The sequence below is a fragment of the Arachis stenosperma genome, chromosome 4 (genome assembly GCF_014773155.1).
Source record: "Arachis stenosperma cultivar V10309 chromosome 4, arast.V10309.gnm1.PFL2, whole genome shotgun sequence".
NCBI lineage: Eukaryota > Viridiplantae > Streptophyta > Magnoliopsida > Fabales > Fabaceae > Arachis > Arachis stenosperma.
This window is the reverse complement of record NC_080380.1, coordinates 105,257,427-105,267,500: the sequence shown is the minus strand read 5'-3', so window position 1 is coordinate 105,267,500 and position 10,074 is coordinate 105,257,427. Positions and strand designations below refer to the sequence as shown.

Below are 10,074 nucleotides of genomic sequence, written 5' to 3'. Positions count from 1 at the left end.
ATTCACCTCTTCCATTGAAGGATTCTCATGATCATAAGCTTCTTCCTCAGATGAAGCATCCTTAGTACTGCTTGGTGCATTTTGCATTCCAGACAGACTTTGAGAAATCAAATTGACTTGTTGAGTCAATAATTTATTCTGAGCCAATATGGCATTCAGAGTATCAATCTCAAGAACTCCTTTCTTCTGACTTGTCCCATTGTTTACAGGATTCCTTTCAGAAGTGTACATGAATTGGTTATTTGCAACCATTTCAATTAGCTCTTGAGCTTCTGTAGGCGTCTTCTTCAGATGAAGAGATCCTCCAGCAGAGCTATCCAAAGACATCTTGGACAGTTTAGAGAGACTATCATAGAAAATACCTATGATGCTTCATTCAAAAAGCATGTCAGATGGACATTTTCTGATCAATTGTTTGTATCTTTCCCAAGCTTCATAGAGGGATTCTCCTTCCTTCTGTCTGAAGGTTTGGACTTCCACTCTAAGCTTACTCAATTTTTGAGGTGGAAAGAACTTTGCCAAGAAGGCATTGACTAGCTTTTCCCAAGAGTCCAGGCTTTCTTTAGGTTGAGAGTCCAACCATGTCCTAGCTCTGTCTCTTACAGCAAAAGGGAATAGCATAAGTCTGTAGACCTCAGGGTCAACCCCATTAGTCTTGACAGTGTCACAGATTTGCAAGAACTCAGCTAAAAACTGATGAGGATCTTCCAATGGAAGTCCATGGAACTTGCAATTCTGTTGCATTAGAGAAACTAATTGAGGCTTAAGCTCAAAGTTGTTTGCTCCAATGGCAGGGATAGAGATGCTTCTCCCATAGAAGTCGGGAGTAGGTGCAGTAAAGTCACCCAGCACCTTTCTTGCATTGTTTGCATTGTTGTTGTTTTCGGCTGCCATGGTTTCTTCTTCCTTGAAGAATTCGGTTAGGTCCTCTACAGAGAATTGTGCCTTAGCTTCTCTTAGCTTTCGCTTCAAGGTCCTTTCAGGTTCAGGGTCAGCTTCAACAAGAATGCCTTTGTCTTTGCTCCTGCTCATATGAAAGAGAAGAGAACAAGAAAATATGGAATCCTCTATGTCACAGTGTAGAGATTCCTTGAGGTGTCAGAGGAAAAGAAAAATAGAAGGAAGAAGAATTCGAACTTAATTAGATAGAGTTCGAATTGTGCATTGAGAAGGAGTGGTACTTCATAAATAGAAGGATGAGGAGAGAGGAAGAAATTTTCGAAAATTAAGTTAAAAAGATTTTTAAAAACATTTTGAAAAACTTTAATTGATTTTCGAAAATCAAGAGTGGGAAAGAAATCAAGTAATTTTTGAAGAAGACTTTGAGATTAGAAATCAAAAAGATATGATTGAAAACTGTTTTGAAAAAGATGTGATTAAAAAGATATGATTGAGAAGATATGATTTGAAAATAATTTTAAAAAGATTTGATTTTAAAAATTAATGACTTGCCTAACAAGAAAAGATATGATCCTAACATTAAACCTTTCTCAACAGAAAAGGCAACATACTTAAAATGTTGAATCAAATCATTAATTGTTGGTAAGTATCTTTGAAAAAGGAAAGAAATTGATTTTGAAAACATTTGATTGAAAAGATATGATTTGAAAAAGATTTGATTTTGAAAAACTTTGAAAACTTGAAAAAAAATTGATTTGAAAACAAAATCCTCCCTCTTGTGCCATCCTGGCGTTAAACGCCCAGAATGCTGCACATTCTGGCGTTTAACACCCAGTGCACTACCTTTTTGGGCGTTAAACGCCCAACCAGGCACCCTGGCTGGCGTTTAAACGCCAGTCTGTCCTTCTTCACTGGGCGTTTTGAACGCCCAGCTTTTTCTGTGTAATTCCTCTGCTGCATGTTTTGAATCTTCAGTTCCCTGTACTATTGACTTGAAAATAGAACCAAGATCAAATAAACAATGCATGCAAGACACCAAACTTTAAAATTAGACACTAGACTCAAACAAGAAACATAAAATATTTTTGGTTTTTTTTATGGTTTTGTAATTTTTTTGGATTTTTTTCGAAAATTATATGGAAATAGAAGATAAAGGTTTCAGAATTCTTAATTTGCATTCCAGGAATCATTGCAATGCTAGTCTAAGACTCCGGTTCAGGAATTAGACATGGCTTCACAGCCAGCCAAGCTTTTAAAGAAAGCTTCGGTCCAAAACACTAGACATGGCCAATGGCCAGCCAAGCCTCAGCAGATCATTGCTCCAACAGCAAGATTGATAGAAATCAACAAGCTCTTGTGATGATAAGTTGAAACCTCGGTCCAATAAGATTAGACATGGCTTTTCAGCCAGCTAGATTTCAATCAGATCATCATGAAACACTAGAATTTATTCTTAAGAACTTTGAAGAAAAGTACCTAATCTAAGCAACAAGATGAACCGTCAGTTGTCCATACTCAAACAATCCCCGGCAACGGCGCCAAAAACTTGGTGGGCAAAATCGTGATCACTACAACTTCGCACAACTAACCAGCAAGTGCACTGGGTCGTCCAAGTAATAAACCTTACGCGAGTAAGGGTCGATCCCACGGAGATTGTTGGTATGAAGCAAGCTATGGTCACCTTGTAAATCTTAGTCAGGCAGACTCAAATGGGTATAGATGATATATGAATAAAACATAAAGATAAAGATAGAGATACTTATGTAAATCATTGGTGAGAGCTTCAGATAAGCGTATGAAGATGCTTTCCCTTCCGTCTCTCTGCTTTCCTACTGTCTTCATCCAATCCTTCTTACTCCTTTCCATGGCAAGCTTATGCAAGGGTTTCACCGTTGTCAGTGGCTACCTCCCATCCTCTCATTGGAAATGTTCAACGCACCCTGTCACGGCACGGCTATCCATCTGTCGGTTCTCAATCAGGCCGGAATAGAATCCAGTGATTCTTTTGCGTCTGTCACTAACGCCCCGCCCTCAGGAGTTTGAAGCACGTCACAGTCATTTAATCATTGAATCCTACTCAGAATACCACAGACAAGGTTAGACCTTCCGGATTCTCTTGAATGCCGCCATCAGTTCTTGCCTATACCACGAAGACTCTGATCTCACGGAATGGCTGGCTCATTTGTCAGGCGAGCACTCGGTTGTCAGGCGATCAACCATGCATCGTGTATCAGGAATCCAAGAGATAAATATTAGAGCCTTGTTTGCTTGTAAAACAAAAGTGGTTGTCAGTCACTTTGTTCATAAGTGAGAATGATGATGAGTGTCACATAATCATCACATTCATCAAGTTCTTGAGTGCGAATGAATATCTTGGACAAAGAACAAGCGGAATTGAATAGAAGAACAATAGTAATTACATTAATACTCGAGGTACAGCAGAGCTCCACACCTTAATCTATGGTGTGTAGAAACTCCACCGTTGAAAATACATAAGAACAAGGTCTAGGCATGGCCGTGAGGCCAGCCTCCCAAAGTGATCAAAAGATCTAAAGAACAAAGGATTCCAAAGATCCGAAGATGAAAATACAATAGTAAAAGGTCCTATATATAGAAAACTAGTAGCCTAGGGTGTACAGAGATGAGTAAATGACATAAAAATCCACTTCCGGGCCCACTTGGTGTGTGCTTGGGCTGAGCAATGAAGCTTTTTCGTGTAGAGACTCTTCTTGGAGTTAAACGCCAGCTTTTATGCCAGTTTGGGCGTTTAACTCCCATTTAGGTGCCAGTTCCGGCGTTTAACGCTGGGAATTCTGAGGGTGACTTTGAACGCCGGTTTGGGCCATCAAATCTTGGGCAAAGTATAAACTATCATATATTGCTGGAAAGCCCAGGATGTCTACTTTCCAACGCCATTGAGAGCGCGCCAATTGGGCTTCTGTAGCCCCAGAAAATCCACTTCGAGTGCAGGGAGGTCAGAATCCAATAGCATTTGCAGTCCTTTTCAGTCTCTGGATCAGATTTTTGCTCAGGTCCCTCAATTTCAGCCAGAAAATACCTGAAATCACAGAAAAACACACAAACTCATAGTAAAGTCCAGAAAAGTGAATTTTAACTAAAAACTAATAAAAATATACTAAAAACTCAACTCAAACTACTAAAAACATACTAAAAACAATGCCAAAAAGCGTATAAATTATCCGCTCATCAAACGCAAAAGGATCACTGGATTCTATTCCAACATGATCGAGAACCGACAGATGATTAGCCGTGCGGTTACAGTGCACATGGACCATTTTCACTGAGAGGATGAGAATTAGCCATTGACAACAGTGACACCCTACACACAGCTTGCCATGGAAGGAGCCTTACGTGCGTGAAGAAGAAGACAGTAGGAAAGCAGAGATTCATATGACAGAGCATCTCCAAAACTCTAACCTGTTTTCCATTATTGAATCACAAGTACCTTTTATTTCATGCTCTTTTATTTTATTGCAAACAAAACCCTTCTCATTGATAATCTCCTGACTAAGAGTTACAAGGTAACCATAGCTTGCTTCAGGCCGACAATCTCCGTGGGATCGATGACGTTAGGATTTTTGCTAGTAAAGAATTTTATAAAAATAGTCGCATTGTAGATAATGATTCTAAACCAACAGAAATCCCTTCGTACAAACATTTTGGTTGTCACAAGTAACAAACCCCTTTGAAATTGATAACCGAGTATTCAAACCTCAGGTCGTCTTCTCAAGGAATTGCAGGGAAGTATGTTCTTATTATTGGTTATGGAGATTGTAAATTTGGGGTTTCAAGAGTGAGGAGTGAATATGGCAATGAATTTAAATAGCAATTAGAATAAATAAATACTGTAAAGCAAACTTTTGGTAAGGTAGGAGAAATTGGAAATCCAGACTTAGTTATTCTTATAAATAATAATGAAAGTTGAATCTTAATTCCACTTAGTTATCCTTTACTAAAGCAAAAGAAAGTCAAGGGACTAATTAGTTGACCTTCGAATCCTATTTATTTCCTAAGAAAAGGTTGGGATTATTGAAGTTCAGTCCGATTAGCAAAGATAACAGTTATCAATTATGTTGAGCTAAGATAACTCCTGAGTTACTGATTTCTTAACCAAGACCAAAAGGAAAGAAAATTGTATCTACTGGAATAAAAATTGTCTTCAGATTGGGGATAATAAAAAGGAACAATCATAAACTGAAATACCTCAAATATCATTAAATAAGAAAATCATCATGAAAGTGGCATAGGCCAAATAGGCAACATAACTAATACAAGCAATAAAGTATCTGAAAATAGGAAATAAATATAAAGTAAAAGAACATTGAACCTGGGATCGAGAGTTACTCCTAAAACTAAGAGAAGTCCTAAATCCTAAATCCTAAAGAGCGAGAGGAGAGAACCTCTCTCTCTAAAAACTACATCTAAAGCTAAAATTATGAATTATGAGAGCATGATCATGAATGGATGCATTCCCCCACTTTATAGCCTCTAATCTGTGTTTTCTGGGCCGAAAACTAGGTCAGAAACAGCCCAGAAGTCACTTCCAACACTTTCTGGCCCGTACAAGTCGCGGCCAAGTGACGCGGAGGCGTCGCCCACGCAGCCGCGCGGATTAAAGTTCGCAGATGCGATGCGTCCGCGTAAATCACACGTTCGTGTCGCCGAGCTTTAGGGCAACTATGGCATATTATATAACAAATCGAAGCCCCGGACGTTAGCTTTCCAACGCAACTGGAACCGTGTTGTTTGGATATCTGTAGCTAAAGTTATAGCCATTTGAGTGCGAAGAGGTCAGGCTGGATAGCTTAGCAATTTCTCCAACTTCTTGTATACCTTCCACTTTTGCTTGCTTCCTTTCTATCCTCTAAGCTATTCCTGCCCTGTAGTCTCTGAAATCACTTAACACACATATCAAGACATCTAATGGTAATAAGAGAGGATTAAATATAGGGAACTTAAGGCCAAAGAAGCATGTTTTCAATCAAAGCACATAATTAGGAAGGCAAATGTAAAACCATGCAAATAGTATGAATAAGTGGGTAAAGAGTTGATAAAATCCACTCAATTGAGCACAAGATAAACCATGAAATAGTGGTTTATCAACCTCCCCACACTTAAATAATAGCATGTCCTCATGCTAAACTCAAGAGAAACTATAAAGATGAAGAGGAATGGTAGGATGTATGAGATGCAACCTATGAATGCAACTAAATGCAAAATGTTTCTACCTACTTGGTTAAAAGTAAATAAATCTCCAAGAATAAATATGAACTGGATTTCACTAATTCAAATCATAAAAATGAAGTACAAATAGACTTGTAGAAGAAAATAGCTCATGAAAGCCGGGAACAAAAAATCAAGCATCGAACCCTCACTAGTAGTGTATATCACTCTAATCACTCAAGTGTTTTAGGTTCGATTCTCTCGATTCTCTACTAACCTTGCTTTCTAAGGCTTGCTCTTCATCTAACAATCAACATAAATTTAATGCACAGATACACATATCAAGAGGTCTTTTAAGGGTTGTAATGGGGTTAGGGTTAAGGTAGGATTGTATTTGGCCAAGTAGACTAAAATCTGAATTCTTAATTAACTTAAACTTTCCCACCTAACTTAAACAATCCATGTAATCATAATACAACATCTAACCATCCATTAACCATGTTTTCCACATATTCATGCATTCTAATTTCAAGTATAACTCATATGCATTGCTTTCATCACTTACTTTGGGGCATTTTGTCCCCTTTCACTTATTTTGCTCTTTATATATATATATATATATATATATATATATATATATATATTTCTCAATGCATATGATTAAATTATTGGATGCATGAATTATGTCCCAAACATTTCTTTCACATTTTTAGAAAATTCTAACATACTCAATTTTCAAACCAAATGTTTCCAAACCCACTTTTTCCCACACTTAATTCATAAGCATTCTCACTAGTCTAAGCTAACCAAGGATTCAAATTAAGGATATTATTGTTTTTCGCTTAGAGTTAATGATGTACTAAAATAAAGAACAGAGGGGTAAAAAAATAGGCTCAAATTGGTTTGCAAGGGATAATGAAGGGTTAAGGTCATATGGGTATGTAAGCTCAGTGAAACAAAGGCCTCAATCATATAAGTGCATGCATACATTAAATAATGAAAATATAGAATTAAGCAAGATGAAGATCACAATTTTAGAGAGAAAATCACACACCAAAAATAAAATATTGGTTGATAAAATACAACCAATTCAAATAAGCTCAAAATCTCACAGGTTTTGTGTGTTCGAGCTCTAAATCATGTTCCAGTATAATATTTCTTCAAACAAGTTTAATAAAAAGTTTCAATTTAAATTAGTGAATTACTCAAAAGAATTTTCTTGAAAAAGAAAATATTACTTTAACCAAGTGGTAAAATATTCACAAAATCAGATAATCATGCAAATGCAACAACTAATCTACAAAGAAGATTTAAACATTGGTGTTGAGTCAAGAAAGTACTAACCCATGGAGATTGGTATCGACCTCCCCATGATGACAAGTCATCATATACCCATTTTTCAAGCTAATTTCATTTGTTTTATTAGTCCTTATGCACTTTCTTGCATCTTAAGTAAGTGATTTGGAATGAAAATGCATAACTTCTTTAAATCAAACAACCACCATTAAATTGATGTTAACTCATGAGGTTTAAGCTAAATTTAATTGATTTTTAATTGATTTATAAGCCTTGTGAATTTAGTGATACTTTGAGTGGTTGTTTTGATTATTTAAAGGTGAAGAAACGAAGAAAAGAGGAAGCGTGGCTTAAGAAAACGTTGCCCAAGAGATAAGAAGTGTGTCGCATAGAAGGAGGAGGCAAACATTGCCCTCCACAAGGGCACACTGCCCTCCAGGAGAGCAACATAATGGGCCAAATCATGAAGAGCATCACTGCCCTGCCCACAACAAGGGCAGAGCACAATTTGATGCTAAGAACCAAAGGGAGCAAAAACTCTGCCCTGCCTTCCTCAAGAGCAATATCGGGCTTCACTCAAGAAAAATTCAAAAGGAATTCCTTCATAATGCTTCCTATGGGTTTCGAACTCAAGGACAAAGAGGAAGGGAGTAGCGCTCAAGCACAATAAAATCAAGCAAAAGTGGCTTGCTTTCATTCTCCATGAATCGAACACGGCACCATGAGGAAGCAAGGAAGTAGGCCTTACTTTGGTGCCAAGAAAACCAAGGAAAAGAAGTAGCGTATGCCTGCACCGAGTTTCGAACGTGGGGTTTCACTTTTGGAAACATTGCCCTGCCCTCCGCGAGGGCAGGGCAGCATTTTGTGGTGCACAGCCAACGCACCAGATTGGCATGCACCAAGGACTCTCGGCAGCAGCAGCACGCATGGGCAGCAGAATCTGGCGCACCAAAAAACTCTGCCCTGCCCTTCACAAGGGCAGGGCAGCATCCTGCAGCATCTTGAACGCACCAAGCACGCACGCACGAGGGCCACACGCACCATTTTCTGCCCTGCCCTCCACAAGGGCAGGGCAGCCTCCTAGAAGCAATTTTTCATGGGCTGAAAATTGGATTAAAAATCCAATTTAATTCATTTCTTCACCAAATCAAAAGCCCATCCAAATCCCAAGATCCAAGAATAGAAAGTGTATAAATAGGAGATAGTTTGATGTAATTAGGGACTTTACCTTTTACCTTTACTTTGACCTTTCTTTTCACTTTTGACTTTTGAACCTTCTTTTGATTTTTGAATTTAGAGACTTCACTGAGATTTCTGAGAATTGGGGAGGAGAATTGATCTCTCTTCTTCCTTGTTCTTTCTTGAGCATTTTTACTTTTCTTGTTTGAGTCTTGGGTGTTAAGAATTGAGGAAATTCTGTCTCAATCTCCACTCAAGAACTCTTTAATTTCTTCTCTGCATAATTAAGTTCAATTACATTCCCTTTACTGTTTCTTCTTCAATTTCTTGTTAATTGCTTTGAGAATTTGGATCTGGGAAGGCAATTGAGATCTAGACTTTGCTATCTAGTCTCTGGAGTCCTGAGATCACATTTTCCTTTTGGTTCTTCTATGAATCTCTGCTGCAACTCAATTCCATTCTCTGTTTAAATTTTAAGTATTTCCAATTCATCTTCTGCTTTATTACTTGCTGCAATTTAATTTCCATTGCTTAAATTCTGAAATCCCAATCCTCAAATCCCTTTTCATTATTGCAATTTATATTTCTTGCTCTTTAAGTTACTGCAATTTACATTTCTTACATTTTAAGTTTCAGTCATTTAATTTCTTGTTCTTTAAGATTCAGCTCTTTTACTTTCAGTTTTCTTTAATTTCTGCAATTCATCCCTCTCCCTTTACATTTCCTGTTGTTTAATTACTGTTGGATACAAAACACTCAACCAATACTTGATTCGCTTGACTAAATCAACCACTAAACTAAAATTGCTCAATCCTTCAATCCCTGTGGGATCGACCTCACTCATGTGAGTTATTATTACTTGATGCGACCCGGTACACCTGCCGGTGAGTTTTGTGTCGGATCGTTTTCCGCACATCACCCCACACTTAAAGATTGCACCGTCCTCGGTGCATGCTGAGATGTGCAGGTGGACGGGTTGTTGCAACTGATGCTTTTCTTCAAGATTTTGCAGATGGACTTGTCTGTCTCCCCATGTAAACATCTTCCGGTTCCCTTTCGGGTGGCCATCCTGAAAGAAAAAGGGAAGAAAATAAATGAAGTATGGGTGGGTTAATGCCAAATGATAATGGTCTCATTTACATGGAAGCTTCAACATGTACGTGAGAAAACAAATGAAGCCATGGCATACTAGTGGTATAAATTTGCAACATAGGGGAGGAGTGTGGGTAATGGCAGTATCAATACAAGCTCATGTCAATGCAAATGGAGTGCAAGTATCATAAAAGATTGGCATTGGCAGATAATTAATATCATCCCACAGTGTAAAATAAGTTACCAAAATAAATTAAAGAAAAGAAGCAACAGTTGAATAAGAAAAATTTTTAACACCAATGGAGAAAATAAAAAATTCAGAAAAGAAAGTAAAAATATGCACAAAATTAAAATGTAATGAATGAAATATGCAAATAAATAAAGTAAAATAAAATGAAAGATAAAAAGAATGAGAAGAGAAAG

At 37.6% G+C, this 10,074-nt stretch overlaps 1 non-coding gene across 1 annotated transcript; it reads left to right on the top strand.

The window, feature by feature from the left end:
- The first annotated feature begins 385 nt into the window (after window positions 1-385).
- On the top strand, window positions 386-489 carry LOC130978445 (small nucleolar RNA R71). Its single transcript, XR_009086088.1, has one exon. It is a non-coding gene; the product is annotated as a small nucleolar RNA R71 (small nucleolar RNA).
- The last annotated feature ends 9,585 nt before the right edge of the window (window positions 490-10,074 follow it).